Here is a 15,636-nt window from a genome sequence, read left to right as displayed (position 1 = left end):
CTTTCAAAAATAAGTAAGATGTAGGCTAAAAGAGTGCACAGAGCTGGCTGAGAAACCCCAAGCTGGAAAACACACCATGAACAAGTACCAGAACTCCCACACCCCGTCTGCAAATAAACCTGCATTATAAACTTCAGGCAAATATAATTAACAACACGACTGGTAAGGAGCTCTGGGTTTGCATATGCCTGAACTGGTTAACTCTGAAAACACAACCATTACGAAGATGCTGGTTAAACCATTTCTATCACCTTCGTGCCTCTGCACCGGAGCTTTGCCCCATGCTGATCCATGCCTGCCCTGCTGGATATTCCAGCACAGCCAACCCATGGGCCTGGGCCATCATTCTGGAAATGACTCAGCTCCAAGCAAGCACTTCCCCAGCCTTCCACTCCTCCTTCCCTTTCTTCACTGCTTCTACAGGGAAAAACTCAGCACCAAATCACAGTCTTGTGACCAAAACAGGAGCACATTCAGCAGCTGTCTGCTCCTCTAATAAATTAATAAGCAGGCTTAATTTGTTAAGGAAAGATTAAGAAGGAAGACTTCTGGCTGTTCAACGTCCCTTCTTTATTTTTGCAAGTCACACCAGCATACAGTCAACAACATATGCCTAAAAGCTTCTTTGAAACCTGCCTGAGCTTGCAGGGAGCCCCTTAGCTCAGAGCAGCACCTTGCTCCCAGCCACACAGAGCCAGGCACTCATCCTGGACACAAGTCACCTGTCTGGCATGTCGGGGAGTTCCCCTTCAGCTGGAATTGTTTACAAACAAGTCAAGCCTGACACAAGACATGCACTGTCTGCAAACAAAGGTTGTCCAGACTTGCAGTCTGCAACAAGCAAGAAGGCCTGAGCAGCCCTATGCCAATTGGTGCTGTTCCAGTGGATATTCCCTTTCACCTTGAAAATCAAAGAGGCACCTGAAAAGCAAAAAGTCCTCCAGATCATTTGCATCTCCTACAAAAATGCCAAAGATAACAAAGCTGAGAGAGACAAGGAAGGCTGGCTTTGTTCAGTCTAAATAAGGTGCATGACAAAGTCCTAAAGCTGCCTGCAACCACGCAATGGGAGAGTATGGAGACAACTTTCATCATCAGAAATGACACAGATCTGAAAATAAAACAAATGTAAGCCATTCCTAGAGGTTGGACAGATTATTCACTGGCTTTTTAGTTACGCCAAAGAAAGCTAATCAGAGCAATGGGCTGTGAATATAGGATGTACTCTGATTTAATCTGCTGAGAAGAAACGCCATCATGTCAAGGTTCGAAAAAGGGACAACCTCATGGTCTATGACTTCTCTTAATAGGATGAAAGAGAAGGAAAAGAGTATCATTGGAGAGGTCTCAAAGATACAGCAGAAATGAAAAATTAATACTTGAGTTTTTCAACCAATCTCCCTCCCATGGTAGCATTTTTTTTTTTTTAACATACTGTAGTATCTGCAGAAAGAATCACCTTCAAAAAAGTCATTCTGTTTTATCAGAAAAGAACTTAGAGAAACACTGCAGTCATAAACAGTACATCGCCGCTGTTTTCAAAGTTAAACTGCATTTGCTTGACTTCAAAGCATCTTATCCAAAGATGGGAAATACCACATGGGAAGAAAAATTGCTTCATTTAGGATCAAAACCCGTAGCTCAGAAATCTATGCCAAGCGTTTTGAATCAGAATCATTAATGATTAAGGGTGTTTAATCCACGGCATTGAAGAAATAAAGCCAGCACAGTGCTTGAAAGAAATAAAACCCACTCGTACAGAAACAGAGCTTCTGGTGAGAACAAGGGCACTGGGGTTGCCCAGAGCCAAAGGCAGGGCACCCACCAGGCCAGACTCACATAGCTGCATATCTGTGGGATGGAAGAGCTTCACCAACACATTTATGAAGCTGAGCAGAAGGTTGCAATCTAATTGCTTCAATTTACAGAAATAAATACTGCCCCCACCCCCAATATTTTCAAGTAATTATCTAGCTGAATGATCACAATCACGAAATATGTTATTATCCCAAGCAGACATTTATAGTACTCAGGCTTAAAGCAGCACCTCACTCTAAGCAGGATGCCAGAGGCAAGGGGCTGCTTCTGCCTGCAAGAAATAGGAGCTGGAGCAGGGCACGTTGACCTGCACCATGCAAATCACTGCCAGCACCAGCTGGGGCCATTCAGCTTCTGCTGGGCACAGATTTCACTGGCTACAGTCACCGGTGAAAGCAGGGGAAGGAAAGTGTGATGCTGTAATGTAATGGATAGCACCGCAGTAACAGCAGCACAATCCTAGGCTGCAGCAAACGAGGACAAGCCCAAACGTAGATGATGCAGACGCAGAAACAAAAGAAAACTTGCTTACCCTTTGGAAGACCTTTGGAAGGCAGGGATCTCCAGAAAAATACCCTCGCCTCCACTACCAGCCCTTAAATGAGGAGTGGATCCTGGCTCTATCCCTTCCATCACTAAGGTTCACTGCACACACCTGAGCTCCCCTGGGTTGGCCCTGCCTTCCCACCAGGTGCTCAATCACTGCTCCAGGCCATGACTTAGCATTTCTGCTACAGGAGGATACATAGGCTCAGGTCTTGCTCTCCTTTTTGCAAACAGCAAGTTGAGAAGCAATATGTTTGCTGACAAACTAATCCTATGGCCCATGGGAGGGAAATGAAACGACAAAGGCCTCAGAGCTTAAGGAAAGCTGTAATCGCTTCCACGCTCATCAGTCCCAAACCTGATTAGTCTTCTGCGAGTGGTTTGACAGTTGTCGATCCCAAAGTAATCCTCATGTTGTGCATTTTTGGTGCTTTTCTTACCCCCACACAATGAGTTGAGCTGCTGGGGGCACTTCCAGACCATGTAGCACATGGCTCCAGCTCCAGGACCTCCATCTGCTCCCATCAGCAGAGGAACTGCTTCACAGCTCCACCATCAGAACCAAGGCCCTTCCATTGCTCACCTCTGAATCCTTGAGTAACGAGGAACACTTCAGTTCCAGAGAAAAATGGGATTCCACTTGCAATGAAGGGGATACAGAAACAGATGTTGAAGGCCTCACTCATGGTAAGGCATCTCCAAACAAGAATTACATTAGGGTTTTTTACAAATTCTCAAGACAAGAACCATTTACCCCATTGCGGTGACAAGGGACAACAAGGCTACAGGAACTGAACATAAACGCCCAGCTCTTCAATGGTTGATGGGTGTAGACTGCCAGCAGAGCAAATTGCCAAGGAATTCATCTACCATATGAAGGCTGTAGCATCCAGAGCCCCCGTAGTGGAAAAAAGAAGATGAGGAGGTTTAGCCAAAGCACCACATTTTAGAACTGTCATCTTATTATCACAGTGTCATGAGTTGGAACTATATACGTGTTCGAGGCACACTGGAAACTATGGGTTTAATTAAATATCTTCTAGAGAATGTTTCTGATGCTTTCAGAGTACTTTTTATAGTCTCGATGTTGTGGCAACAGAGGAAGTGGTATTCACATCAAAGATAGCACAAACAGAGCGAGGAATTTATAAGTGTATGCAAGTAGAAGGACAACCCAGGTTCTGAGTCAAAAGACCAAGATTCATCTGGAGAGGAGAGAGAGGGGGAAGTGAACACAAGTATGAAATAAATCCCCAGGTACAAGAGGAGAGGTAAGGACAGGCTCCTGCTGAGAACTCAGGGGTCACCACCAGCTCCTCCCCTGCTGTTGGTGTGGCCTTTACCACCGTCACTCTGACTTCTGAGAGTTTTATTAAGCCTTACTCTTCTCTAACCTCCAAAGAAGGGCTGGCACGCACACAGGACGCCTGCTGAATACTGAGAAGGGAATAGGAGGCACAAGTCTGCCTGCACACAGAGACCTTTCCTCCAGAATTCAGCCCTGGAATGCATCATGGGGCAGCACGAGCAAGGGCTCCTCCTGACCACATCACACCAGGGGCTGAGTACAGGACCAGGGGTGCCTTAAAAACGTAGAGAGAAAAGATAAAAAGCAGTGCTCACTAGCTGAAATATCTGTTCTCACATTGCAGTGACACAAACCCTTCGAAAAGCCCAAAAAACTGGGCACTGAGGGTATTCCACATTTTGTTCTATACATACAGTGTAAAAAAGGGTCTGGCTCTAGAGGTAGAAAGGATTAAAACCCTGGATATCCACAGGCTAGCTATACAGCAGTCCAGCAAACTAGCTACCAGCAAGCCCTGATGGGACAGGTGCCAACTGGGAACGCACCAAGCTGCTTCAGTATTTTCCTGAAACAGAAAATTTGGTGCAGGATGTTCCTGTGTGTTTAGATTTGCAGAAGACATTTAGTGATGTTTTATCAATGTCAGAAACGGTTAAGAGCTTTAATGCCTTACAGGAAAATATTCCAGTTAGCCTCAGGTAAGATGGGCTTATTTTTGTGATACTCAAGGGGAGGAACTGTTTGAACACATAATGACAGCACTGTGCCATCACATTCTCCAGCCTGAAATACCAAAGGTTTAATTTGTTCTATCCCCTTTTTCCACAGCGAGCACCACGTTCACAAGGTGAGATGTAATGGTTGTGATCAGAGCTGCCACATTGGGTCAACAGTACAGAACCAACACATCAGTTCAGATTTTCAGCTGTTCAGCCACAACTTACTGTTGGGTTTCCATTTCTTCAGAACCAGTGTTATTGCTGAGCTCTGGTTAAGAAACAGAAAACCATTCATAATACAAACATCAGAAGGACATCAAGTGCTTCTTCCCCAGGAAAAAAGACCAAAGCTTTTGAAGAATGGAGAAGCTACTTACTACTATGTCATCAATCATGATTTTAAGGTTTGGAAGAGTTTGCTGCTGCCTTTTGACCAAACCTTTGCATGTTTACTTTTTATTGGACTTGCTTCAAGGTACAGACAGTTAAATGAAATTGTAACCAGGAAACAGCTCTACCAACATGACTCCTTTACAAGTCTGTGCCAGGCTGGAGTTTTTAGGGCCATTTCTCTCCGCTTACAGACTTATTTTCCCTGCATGCAGCCACAAACCACCAGACTTCTTCATGCATTTGTGCAGTTTTACTTTGCTGAATGACACTTCTCTTTTTTCCAAGCATACAACCACTCAAGTATTAGAAAGCTGGCAAGTGACATTTAATGTGTCTTTTGAGTAGCTGCACACAGTTAAGGGGAAGGAAAAAAGCAAGCAATAGTTTACCACTAGTGGAAATATCACCAGTCCAGTTTTGAGTCAGGAATGCAAAACCAAACTGGTCCAACCCAGGCTCCTCATGGAGGCTGTGGATGCCCTGTCCCTAGAAGCGTTCAAGGCCAGGTTGGATAGGGCCCTGGGCAGCCTGGTCTAGAATTAGATATGGAGGTTGGTGGCCCTGCCTGTGACAGGGGGGTTGGGAGCTTCATGATGCTTGAGGTCCCTTCCAACCCAAGACATTCTGTGATTCTACGATTCCACTGTCTACAGAACAGTCTACAGATAACTGTTAAAGACAGAGGAGAAGAATGAATGCATTAAAGTGAGGAAGCACCCATCACTAGCAGTAACACATGAGCTAACAGCAAAAAGAAAAAAAAAAAAAAACCAACAACCAAACAACTATACACATTAGCATTTAGAAATCTCCCCTGGGCTCAGCTAATTGCTGTGATCAATTCTGGCTTGCTCACAGAAGCCTGGACAGCGAGCTGGAGGGGGTAAGGACAGAACCACAGCATGGGAGATGCAATTTTAATGAGCTTTTAAATAGCCAAGGCAGCATCCCACCCCACAGCGTGTACTGGACAACAGCCCACCAGATGCTGCAAGGTAACTCACCCGTCTTCTGAAGCAAATAACCTCCAATAGTGCTTATTATCTCCTGAAGTATTAGGATTTATTACGGTAAACCAGTGCATTTTATTTCTTAACAGTATTTACAAAGCTCAGGAAACAACAAAACCCTGGGACACATGCTTGATATTCTTTTCAGTACGGGTGATACAAAGATACATAATCCTCTTAAGAAATAACCATTGTAAAGCATGGATAAGGGTTCATAACAGTGACATATCTTTATAAAGAAGGGATTTCCAGCCTGGGATTTCAGAAAGCACACTAAATGCAGACTGCAAGGCCTGCAAGCCATCCCACAGTCAGCATCACTGCAGATGATCCTATGCTTTTATGCCATTCTGTTGCTTTTCCCATAGTCGGGGTGAAATTGATGCACTGCTCACAGAAGTAGGGACTGACACCTGCCCCCCATCTCCTGGTATAATTAAAGCAAGTAGAGAGGGTGGAAAGGTCCCACTCTTTTCATTAATAACTTGCAATAACGCTATACAAGATCAGATTTCACTTTTTTTTTGTTTTAACAAGCAGATGCAATTCAACTTTTTTTTTGAGATGGAAAACGAAGACTGCAGATAAACAAAAATGTGTAAAGAGAGATGTTCAGAGGTTGTATTGCCAGGGCACTGTTCACAGGGCAAACTCACACCTCACATGTGCCCTTGTACTGCAGCAGCAAAGCAACCAGAACACTGGATTAAATGCTGCTACAAGTCACTATGCAATAATTAAAGTTATAGTTCTCATAGAAAAGAACTGCCAAAGCAGTTTTGCTCATGAAAACTGGGTTCCTTTTGCCAGCTTTACATGAGAAGAGCCACACTGAGGCTAAAAGGCAAGTCAGCCCAGCAGTCCCTTCCCATCATCACCCAGTATGATTAACCAGGAGAGAATGCAAAGATAAGACAACCTTGCAGTGAAGCTTCCCCTAAATAACCTCTCCCAAAGCACCTGTTTGTGGTTTAGGGGCTTCCTGACTCTGTTTGGAGCTCAAGTATATTTGCCTCCTATGCAATGTGTGGAATCCTACGTTCAGCTCTCAAACTCCCAGCACCTCCAGACCTGTGCCAAGCGAGTTACATCTTTCACTTTGAATCTGGCATCTACTGCTTCCATTTGATGTCCCCTAGTTCTTGTCTTGGCAGAAAGAGTGAGCTGTTCACCTATTTTATCAGGTAGTCTCCTATCAGATCTTGTTCAAGGCTAGATAGCTGTAATCAGCTCAATCACTCGTACAATAGCAGCCAGTAATTCATCTTTACTGCCCTCCTCTGTGCTCCTTACTGCTTTGCTCTCAGCCCTTTGAAATGGGATAAGCTGGCAGGGTACATCAGTACCAGCACTGTACACAGCTGGGCTGATAAGCAGATAGCAGCTTTCCCACCAGCCTTGCTTTCACAACAAAAGGTTTTCTTCCACATCCAGTATGCCAGCATCTGAGCTGGAGGGGAGATGATGGGCCGGGCATGGCAGTCCTGGTTTTCACCAGCCCAAGCTCTGTTCTCCTCTTTTGGCTACAGCAGTGAGCAGAAAGTCTCTGCTGAAGCAGCTCACTGAGAACAGCCCCCTCCTCCCAGCCCTTGCAACTGCTCTGTATGCTTCAGGTACAAAATAGAAGGCTGTGCGTGGAGGCCAAAATTCAGGTACATCCATGTTCCCACACTGCATCACATGGTTCATACATGCAGCACACAACACCCAAAAGGAAATGCAAAGAACGTGATACTAAATACTGTCAGTCAGTTTGTCAGTCAAACAAAAAAAGTCTGGCTGCAGATATACCGAGAAGGGCTTATTTTATATCCAACTTCCTCATGCAGTGTCAGCTTGAAGAGGTCTCATTCAACCATTTGAGGATGCTGTCCTTGATAGAACATCAGGCAAAGCTGTGAAAATAACATGCAAGAAAGTTGATGTTGTTTCTTGATCTTCATTTCCACAGTTGGGTAGCTCTTACAGCAACATTTTGTTCTGTCACGGGGATGCGAGAGACGACTTACACAAAGTTCAGTTTAATTGCCAAAAGAAAAGAAAAATTAACACAAAGAAAGCAGACAGAATGCCAGGCCCACTCTGAATCCTCACATTGAGTCAATCAAAGGAAAATGAAACTGGGATTCTGTTAATTACCCATGGGTTGTGAATACACACACACACCTTGAACGTGCTGCACAAACCCACAGTGCTTACTCATTACAAAGTCACAGCATCCTCCCAAGCCTACCACTGTACTTCCATGGGGAGCCCTGGTCTTTTCTGAAACATAAAAGCTTCGCCTGGCACATAGGAACAACAGCACTCACAGTTATTAAAAATATATCACTCGAATCACCAACATAGCATATGCATTTTCGTGTCTCAAAAGCAGTAAGCCTAGAACTGTCACTAAGCTGCTGCAGGACACAGACAGGACCAGGAGGATTTGAAGCACGTGTGGCAGAGGCACTTCTGCACAAAGACAAGGCAGGGCTGCGTGGTGAGCCAGCTCAAGGTACATAGCTTCACCACCATGATCTCAGAGCTGAAAAAGCACTGTGGCAATGGCTGCATTTAGACTCATCTCTTCACACAGAAGAAGTTTGCTAAAAAGAGTTTGGTTACTGTAAAAAATATATATATCTATTAACTCAAAAAAACAACTTCTTCCTTCAGGTGTACTCTTACTACATGGTCTCCATCCCCCACTTTTCTTTTTCTTCAAACCTGCTCCTCTCCTACTTCTCTGACTGCTGCTCTGTTTCAGTTTCCAGGGAGATGACAGCAGGCTCCATAACAAAAGAGACGTCAAAAAAAAAAAAAAACAAGCCAGCCAATAAGCTGCAAATTCAACCCACACAAACTTCAACCTCACCAGCAATCTGTGTATGGAATCCAGCTGCCATTATACATTTCCCAGCCACCTTCCGTTATGCTTTGATACAAGAGTAGTTTAATGCCTTCGCATTTTGCTTGCTAAAACAAAAGCAAAGTGAGAAAGCCAGGGCATTAACATGGCTCTTTACTGTCAAAGAAATCCGAGCACTTAACATGCTTTTCAAGGGTGAAGTGATTTTTGCTCTGATGTCAACTGCAACAAGATTGCTGTCCCAGCAGATCACTGTCCTGTAAGCATCCAGGTGGACAGACAATCTATGGGATAGTTGTCATTAGTGCTTAGCTCAAGCTGGCTGCAAAGGCCAACAGCCAGCTGCTTGCAGGGCTGCCCACCCTCCTTCACAAAACCACCCGCTGCACCACAAACTGTTGTCTGATGTTATATTACATCCTCCTTCCCCCTTACGTGCCCTTCACACACCCTTCTCCTCTCATATTACCCACTGCAAATTTTTACATCTAAAGTCAGAGTTAAAATCTCTTCCCTTTACAGCATTAATTGCTTTGATTGTTGGAACAGCTAAATGTAGTCACCGTGTCTTCACAAATGAAGCCCGTGTTTCTGTAGAACCATAACCAAACAAAATTTATTCTTTTATTGTTTCACAATGAGAGGATCCTTTGAAGGCGTTTCCCTGTTTTTGAAGCTGACCTTCCACTACTCCTATCATATTCTGACTCTTTTTGGGGGGGCAGTACTTGGAAAACAGCATCACACTGACGTAGGTCAGTCACGCTCACTAGCTGAAGGCAGACTGCTTCTTTATAGTATTCTTTCTGATTCATTTTCCAGTAAAACTTACCAAGAGTTAGCAGGGAATTCCCCACTCCCAACTCCTTCGGGCATTCTGGAACCAATTCAAAAGGCTCAGATCCAGAAATAAGCTTTGTTTTCTTCTGAGCTGAAGGCATCTTGCAGGTATCGATTTCACATCTGCTTTGAGAAAAGGTTCCAGTGACAGCTGCAGCAACACTGATGGGATACCCTGGCCACATTTAAAGTTACACATAACTCATTTTTTGGAGAAGTCAACTTTTCCAGGTCAAAATGAGACTTTAACTACTGGCCCCTCATGTAAAGTAAGCTCCTAAGAAAATCACTAGTCAGATATTTCAGAAAGGAGGTGATATGTGAGAACCAGCATGGCTTCACCAAGGATGAATCCTGCTTGACCAACCTGTTAGCCTTCTGTGATGGTGTCACTGCATCAATGGAGAAGGGAAGAGCCACGGACGTCGTCCATCTCAACTTCAGTAAGGCCTTTGACACGGTACCCCACAACATCCTTCTCACCAAATTGGAAAGATGTGGATTTGATGGATTGTTCAATGGACGAAGAACTGGCTGCAGGATTAAGTCCAGAGTGCAGCAGTCAATAGCTCCAGGTCTGAACGGAGCTGGAGATGAGAGGTGTCCCAGAAGGGGTCAGTGCTGGGACTGATACTCTTTAATACCTTCATCAATGACATGGACAGTGCAGTAAAAAAGCTTGGAAACGCTGCACACTGCAGAGGGTCTCCCCTCCAAGCCCTCATACCACACAGCATCATGTAACCCACAGACAATGAGATAACGTTATAAATAGCAGCAGCATGTCGTAGCTGTTTGTCTCAGTAAATTCCACAGTGAATAAGGCTCGGTGACTCAAGGCTGCACAGCGCTTGATTCAATGGTCATGGGGAAATAGTTTAAAAATGAGAAGTGAGACGTTGCTTTTCCATCCACACCTCAAAGCTGCCCGCAAAGGACAGCTGAAGGACAGCAGGAAAGCTGTGCGCTGCTGCCAGCACCGACCCAGAGCCAAATCCTTGCCCTTGTTTTGTCTGCCTCCCCAGCTCTCCAGATTCACTAAGCTCAGACTTGAGAGTTCGTTTTTTTGTAGCCGTATTTTCTGGTTGCTGGACTGGAGATGTAAAAGCTTTTGGGACATCTCCTCCATGTGTGCTTCAAGGACACAGCTATTCTGGGCTTACCATGGAGGAAAAACCCAGAGTCTCCAGGAGGAGCTGTGAGTATAGCACTGCAGGGATGTGCAAAAGAAGCAGCAAATTTCTCACCAGGGCCACAGCTCACCTCTGGTCTAATACTAAATGGCTGAATATTCCCCTTTTTAAAGCCTCCTATTCTACTTTTGCCTTAGTGCACCCCTAAAGACTGAATCCCTAACTCACTTAGTACAGCTAGAACAATACAACATAGTATTACCATAATGGTTGGGCATTAGGAAAAGGGTCCTGGAAAAGGTAGTCAAGTGCTGGAACAAGCTCCCCAGGGCAGCAGTCATGGCCCCAAGCTGCTAGAGCTCACAAAGCTGTCAAACCAAGGGTTTGAGTTCTGGGTGGTCCTCTGCAGAGCCGGGAGTTGGACTCGATGATCCTTGTGCATCCCTTCCAATTTGAGACATTTGGGGATTCTGTGATTAAAAGCTCATCGTATGTACAAGTAGAGCAACAAGCTGATTGGAGCTGTCAGTAAAAAAACAGAAAGACACTGAAATGAAGACAGCAATGCCTATCCTCTACCAAGGATATCAAAGACAAGTCCAGAAGGAGGCCTGCCTCCACAACGGTGCTGGTTAAGAACTCCTTAAAGAGCTATAGAGACCCTTATGTCAAACAACAAGGGCTTAAGTCAAGGCAGATGAGCACATGGAAAACAGCAGTGCTTGGGTACTGTCCATAGATCTAGGCTCAGAAAGGCAACAGTTCATATCAGCATCTCACAGAAGCTATCACGGAAGCTAATAGTAGTCATCCCTAAGGGGACCTCATTGCGACCTTTCAGTACATAAAGAGAGCTTATAAAAAAGATGAAGACACTGATAGCAATAGGACATTGGACAGTTTTAAACCACAAGAGAGGAAATTAGGGTGAGATGTTGGGGGTAATTCTTCACTCAGAGTGGTGAGGTGCTGGCACTGCTACCCAGAGCTGTGGGTGCCCCATCCTTGGAGGTGCCCCAGAACACGGATGGGCCCTGGGCAGCCTGAGCTGGGGGCAGCCAGCCCATGGCAGGGATGGGGCTCAGTGATCCAACCTAAGCCATCCTATGGCTCTTGCAGACAAGAGCCCCTTTGTGGCCAGCTCTCTGGACACATCAGCCATGCTGATACCTGCTGCCAGCTTTAACACAGGAGCAGAGCTCAGTATTCTGCACTTGACCTTATGGCTGCCACAAGGAGCCAGGATTTATATCCACAAAAGAACATGAAATTCACTATGATAAGCTTCATGACATGAAGCACAACAGCATTTTATTTCTGACAAAATTTACTATAATTAAAGTAAATAAACAGGAGCCGAATATAGCGAAGATTTACTCTATTCTACCAATTAAGTGAAGCTAAATTGCTAGGTGGGAGACTTTAGGTGGACAAACTGGGCAGCTGAAGTTTTGAAGTTTGCACCAGAGACCGGACAACATTAAGGGCCAGAGATGTCCAAATACTTACAGCCACGCCAGCACAGAGAAGCAACCTTGCTTGAGTACCCAAGCAATGGTGTCTGCTCCCATTCACTCAGCCTGGAATTCCTGACACAAGTACACAAGGGCACCAGCTCCTAACAGCTGACAATGATCAAACTCTTGAGAATTTCTCAGCATCACACTTGGACATTCCCAGGCAGAGGGAACAAGAACTTCATTAAATGAAGATATACTGATGGGATCCAATAAAAGGTCAAGATCTACCCTGGAACATGCAAGTCTAATTATTACAACGATTTTATACCTAATGAGAGGCTAAGAAAGGCACAAAGATGTTCCCAAACCTGATTTCATTCTCAAGTCCTACCAGCTTTGCTGCCTTCAATTCCTCCAGTTAGCTTTCTAAGAGCACGAGTGGCCAGCATAAACGAGGTCAGGCTCCAGTGACCCATCAGGAAAGCACATGAAAGCAGCAGACAAATCTGGGCGATGCTCACTCATCTGTGCCAGCTCTCTCTTTGAAGGATGCCCCTTGTAAAACACCAGTGCTTTTTATTCTGCGAAAGCGTTTGTAAGATTGGAACAAGGGAATTAAGAATAGTGAAAACCTTGAAGAAGAAACGAATAGGGAAAACAGAAGACTTCAGGTCATGCTACAGGCATCCCAGAAAATGCCTTCATTCTCTAGTCCAGAGATCTCTTCAAAACAGCTGCAGGGAAAGCAACTTCTTGCTTAGAAGAATAGCCCAAATTCAACTTCATGCAGTTGAGAACTGTATGAAATCCAGTGTTATACCCAAGAAAGACAAGCTTGTAGAAATAAATTATAAAACTCCATACAGGAAAATAGGGTTTTTCAGAGAAAAAAAAAATAATAATAATCATACAGATTTCTCCAAGACAGCTTTTCAGTGAAGTCAAATCTAGTCAGGCAATCGTCATTAACACATAATGCACCTTATACCACTATTTATCTCCTTAAAGAAATGCAGGCAGCTGTAGATAACAATATATCAATGCTCAGTGCTGCAGCAAATCTCAAGTTCAACAACCTATTTTCCTGCTGATCTGGCTGCTTCAGCAATTTTAGCTGCTAGGAATCAATCAGTGCAGTAATTAGTAAGCTAGGTGCCTTGCCACATGGCAGCAGGGAGATCTGAAGACAAGCTAACAATGATACTGAAGGCCCAAGTGCCCAGGAGTTCCAGTTGTTAAGGACTAGCTACCAATAAATTCATCTCCCCTTCCCGTTCCTTTTCCTCCAGAACTAAAATCAATATGACCCCTACCTAGAGAAGGGATCACTGCAGCATCATCCACCCAATCCCACTGATCAGCCTGGGTAGAGAGGTCTCATATAAAGAGTTACCAAACTTTAGCATCCTGTGCAATATTCAATATATGCTAAAACCCCATCACTACTAACACTGTAATAAAAAGGATAAATTCCCATTATTTCAGCAGCTATGAAGCCTCAAAAGATCATGGTGATTAACTGGAGATCACATCAGAGGCTTTCCTTAACTAGAAGACAGACACGGCTGATTGCCCACAGACATGAACCTGAAACCAATTGCCAGCTATAGAAATGGAATAAATATTGGTACAATTCCTTCGATTCTCTGGTGAAGAGCAATCTTCTTCTTACCATTCCAAGTTCAGCTATTCCAGTAGACTGTCTTAAAAAAACCCAACAAAACAAAACAACCATCAAACAATATATGTTAAAAATGGAAAATGAATCCCATTTAATTATGATGTTGCGGCAGTGCGAGCTTCAGAACAGAAAGAGGAGTGACCTAATGAGACGTTCGTCTAAAATAAGATGAAAGTTGTCTTAAGAACACATTCCAACTTCTGAAGGCTTCTAATTTCTATGTAGGAATCAAATTTAGTTTGCAAGATTTAGAAAGCTCCTTGTGCTTCAAGCTACACCAAATAATCACGATGTACTCTCATGCTCCCAGTCTGTGCATCTGGCTACCTGCAGCAGATCTGGGACTAAATATTCCTCTTTCAGTATATGGTTGGCAACCCTGTACAGCCCAAATATCTCAGAAACAAATTCATTCATTGACTCTATAGCATTTCACAGAGGTAATCCATCTCCAGCAGGATGATCCCGCTGGTGCTCAGCTTACTGGCTATGTAAGTAACCATCAACAATACAGAAGTGGAATTGGAAACTCCAGCAATGCTTTCAGGACATATCATACCCCCATATTTATGCAGATATTTGCTAACATGTTGATACACTGGCAGCAAAAATAACAGTAATGGAAGCGAGCTCCACACTGGTATCTATTACCTCCCTCAACACCACAACACAGTAAATCAAACTCGCCTCCCAGAGCTGCCATGGCTCACCTCAGCTTTCTCCCATAGCCAGCAATGAGCACTGCCTCTTCTTACAAAATCCTGTAGGAACTCAGTAATACCAAGGTCTTCTGATGGAACCAGACCATACGCTCAGAAGTTGGTCATGGCAGAAGATAATCACGAGCATCACTCCATCGACACCGTGCGCAATAACCCCTACCCAAAGCAGTTTGGTGTTTCGTTTGTAGTTAATTAGCTTCACTCGCATTTTATAGAGACAGCAGCACATATGGCCCAAACCTAAAAACAAAAGGAACTCTTATTTTAAACTCAATTCTAAATATAAAGCTGGAGATAAGACACAAGTGTGGGGTGTACTCGCCAATTTATTCTCAATTTTCTCTTCCCTGCAACATTAAAAAAAATACATAGCAATAAGAGTCAGTTACTAAAATTTCAGGCAGCCCATTGCAAATGGTGCTCATTTCAGTTTGTTGTTTTTATATAAACCCAGCCTTTAGTAAAAGATGGCCTAATTGCTAGCACAAAGTGAACAGTTATGTTGTTTTTTCACAAAACACTCTCACACGATCAACTCTCAGAAAGCCACATCTCCAGCAGGAGGTTCTTATGCTCTGCTAATTCAAGTCACGTTTTCCAAGCATGAACAAAGTCCCTTCGATTGCACCCATGAACAGCAGAGAAAAACCCCACATTTTTCTAGCCTGAAAGTGCTGATGCATTCTTCAAGTAACACTTTTACAGAAAAGAAGTCATTATTACGATTATCATTATTATTTTTTTAAGTGTTACACAAAGCTTTTCCTCTTCTTTTTCCTTTCCCCCCTGGATTCACAAGCCACAGCAGCTCAACACCACTGCAGCGCTCCTGAATGCTCCTGCCAGAACCTGCCACAGCCCTAACTGAAGCACCATTGTTTGATGGAGGTTTGGAGACAGCCCAAGGGAAAAGACCTGACATCCTTTTTCTCAATGGTAACATAGCTTATTAGTCTCAAATATCTCACTTGGGCTGCAAGAGCGGCCACAAAAAGCTCCTCGTTGCCAGCTGGCCTGCACTCACCAGCACCGAGCAAAGCAAGCAAAGCGCTGGGGCATTGGTGTGCTCTGCACTGCTTTCTATCAGAAGGGCTAATTCCAAAGCTCCCCTTCCTCAAGTCACTGCTTTCTGTAATTGGCTTGTAGGCGTT

The 15,636-nt window shown here is 44.2% G+C and overlaps 1 protein-coding gene and 1 long non-coding RNA gene across 2 annotated transcripts in view; both read right to left on the bottom strand.

Annotated features, from left to right (window-relative positions):
• XPR1 (xenotropic and polytropic retrovirus receptor 1) overlaps window positions 1-15,636 on the bottom strand; it is a 78,522-nt gene that overhangs the window by 44,881 nt on the left and 18,005 nt on the right. The gene's annotated exons all lie outside the window — the stretch shown is intronic.
• On the bottom strand, window positions 5,841-9,611 carry LOC122181081. The gene is made up of 3 exons (XR_006179333.1): window positions 9,482-9,611; window positions 8,656-8,756; window positions 5,841-7,690 (listed from the first exon to the last, which is right to left on the bottom strand). It is a non-coding gene; the product is annotated as an uncharacterized LOC122181081 (long non-coding RNA).

This window comes from Lagopus leucura, unplaced genomic scaffold, assembly GCF_019238085.1.
Source record: "Lagopus leucura isolate 7727_CA_CO unplaced genomic scaffold, USGS_WTPT01 Super-Scaffold_100009, whole genome shotgun sequence".
Classification (NCBI taxonomy): domain Eukaryota; kingdom Metazoa; phylum Chordata; class Aves; order Galliformes; family Phasianidae; genus Lagopus; species Lagopus leucura.
The sequence above is the reverse complement of the archived record's forward strand: the minus strand, read 5'-3'. Positions and strand labels throughout refer to the sequence as shown.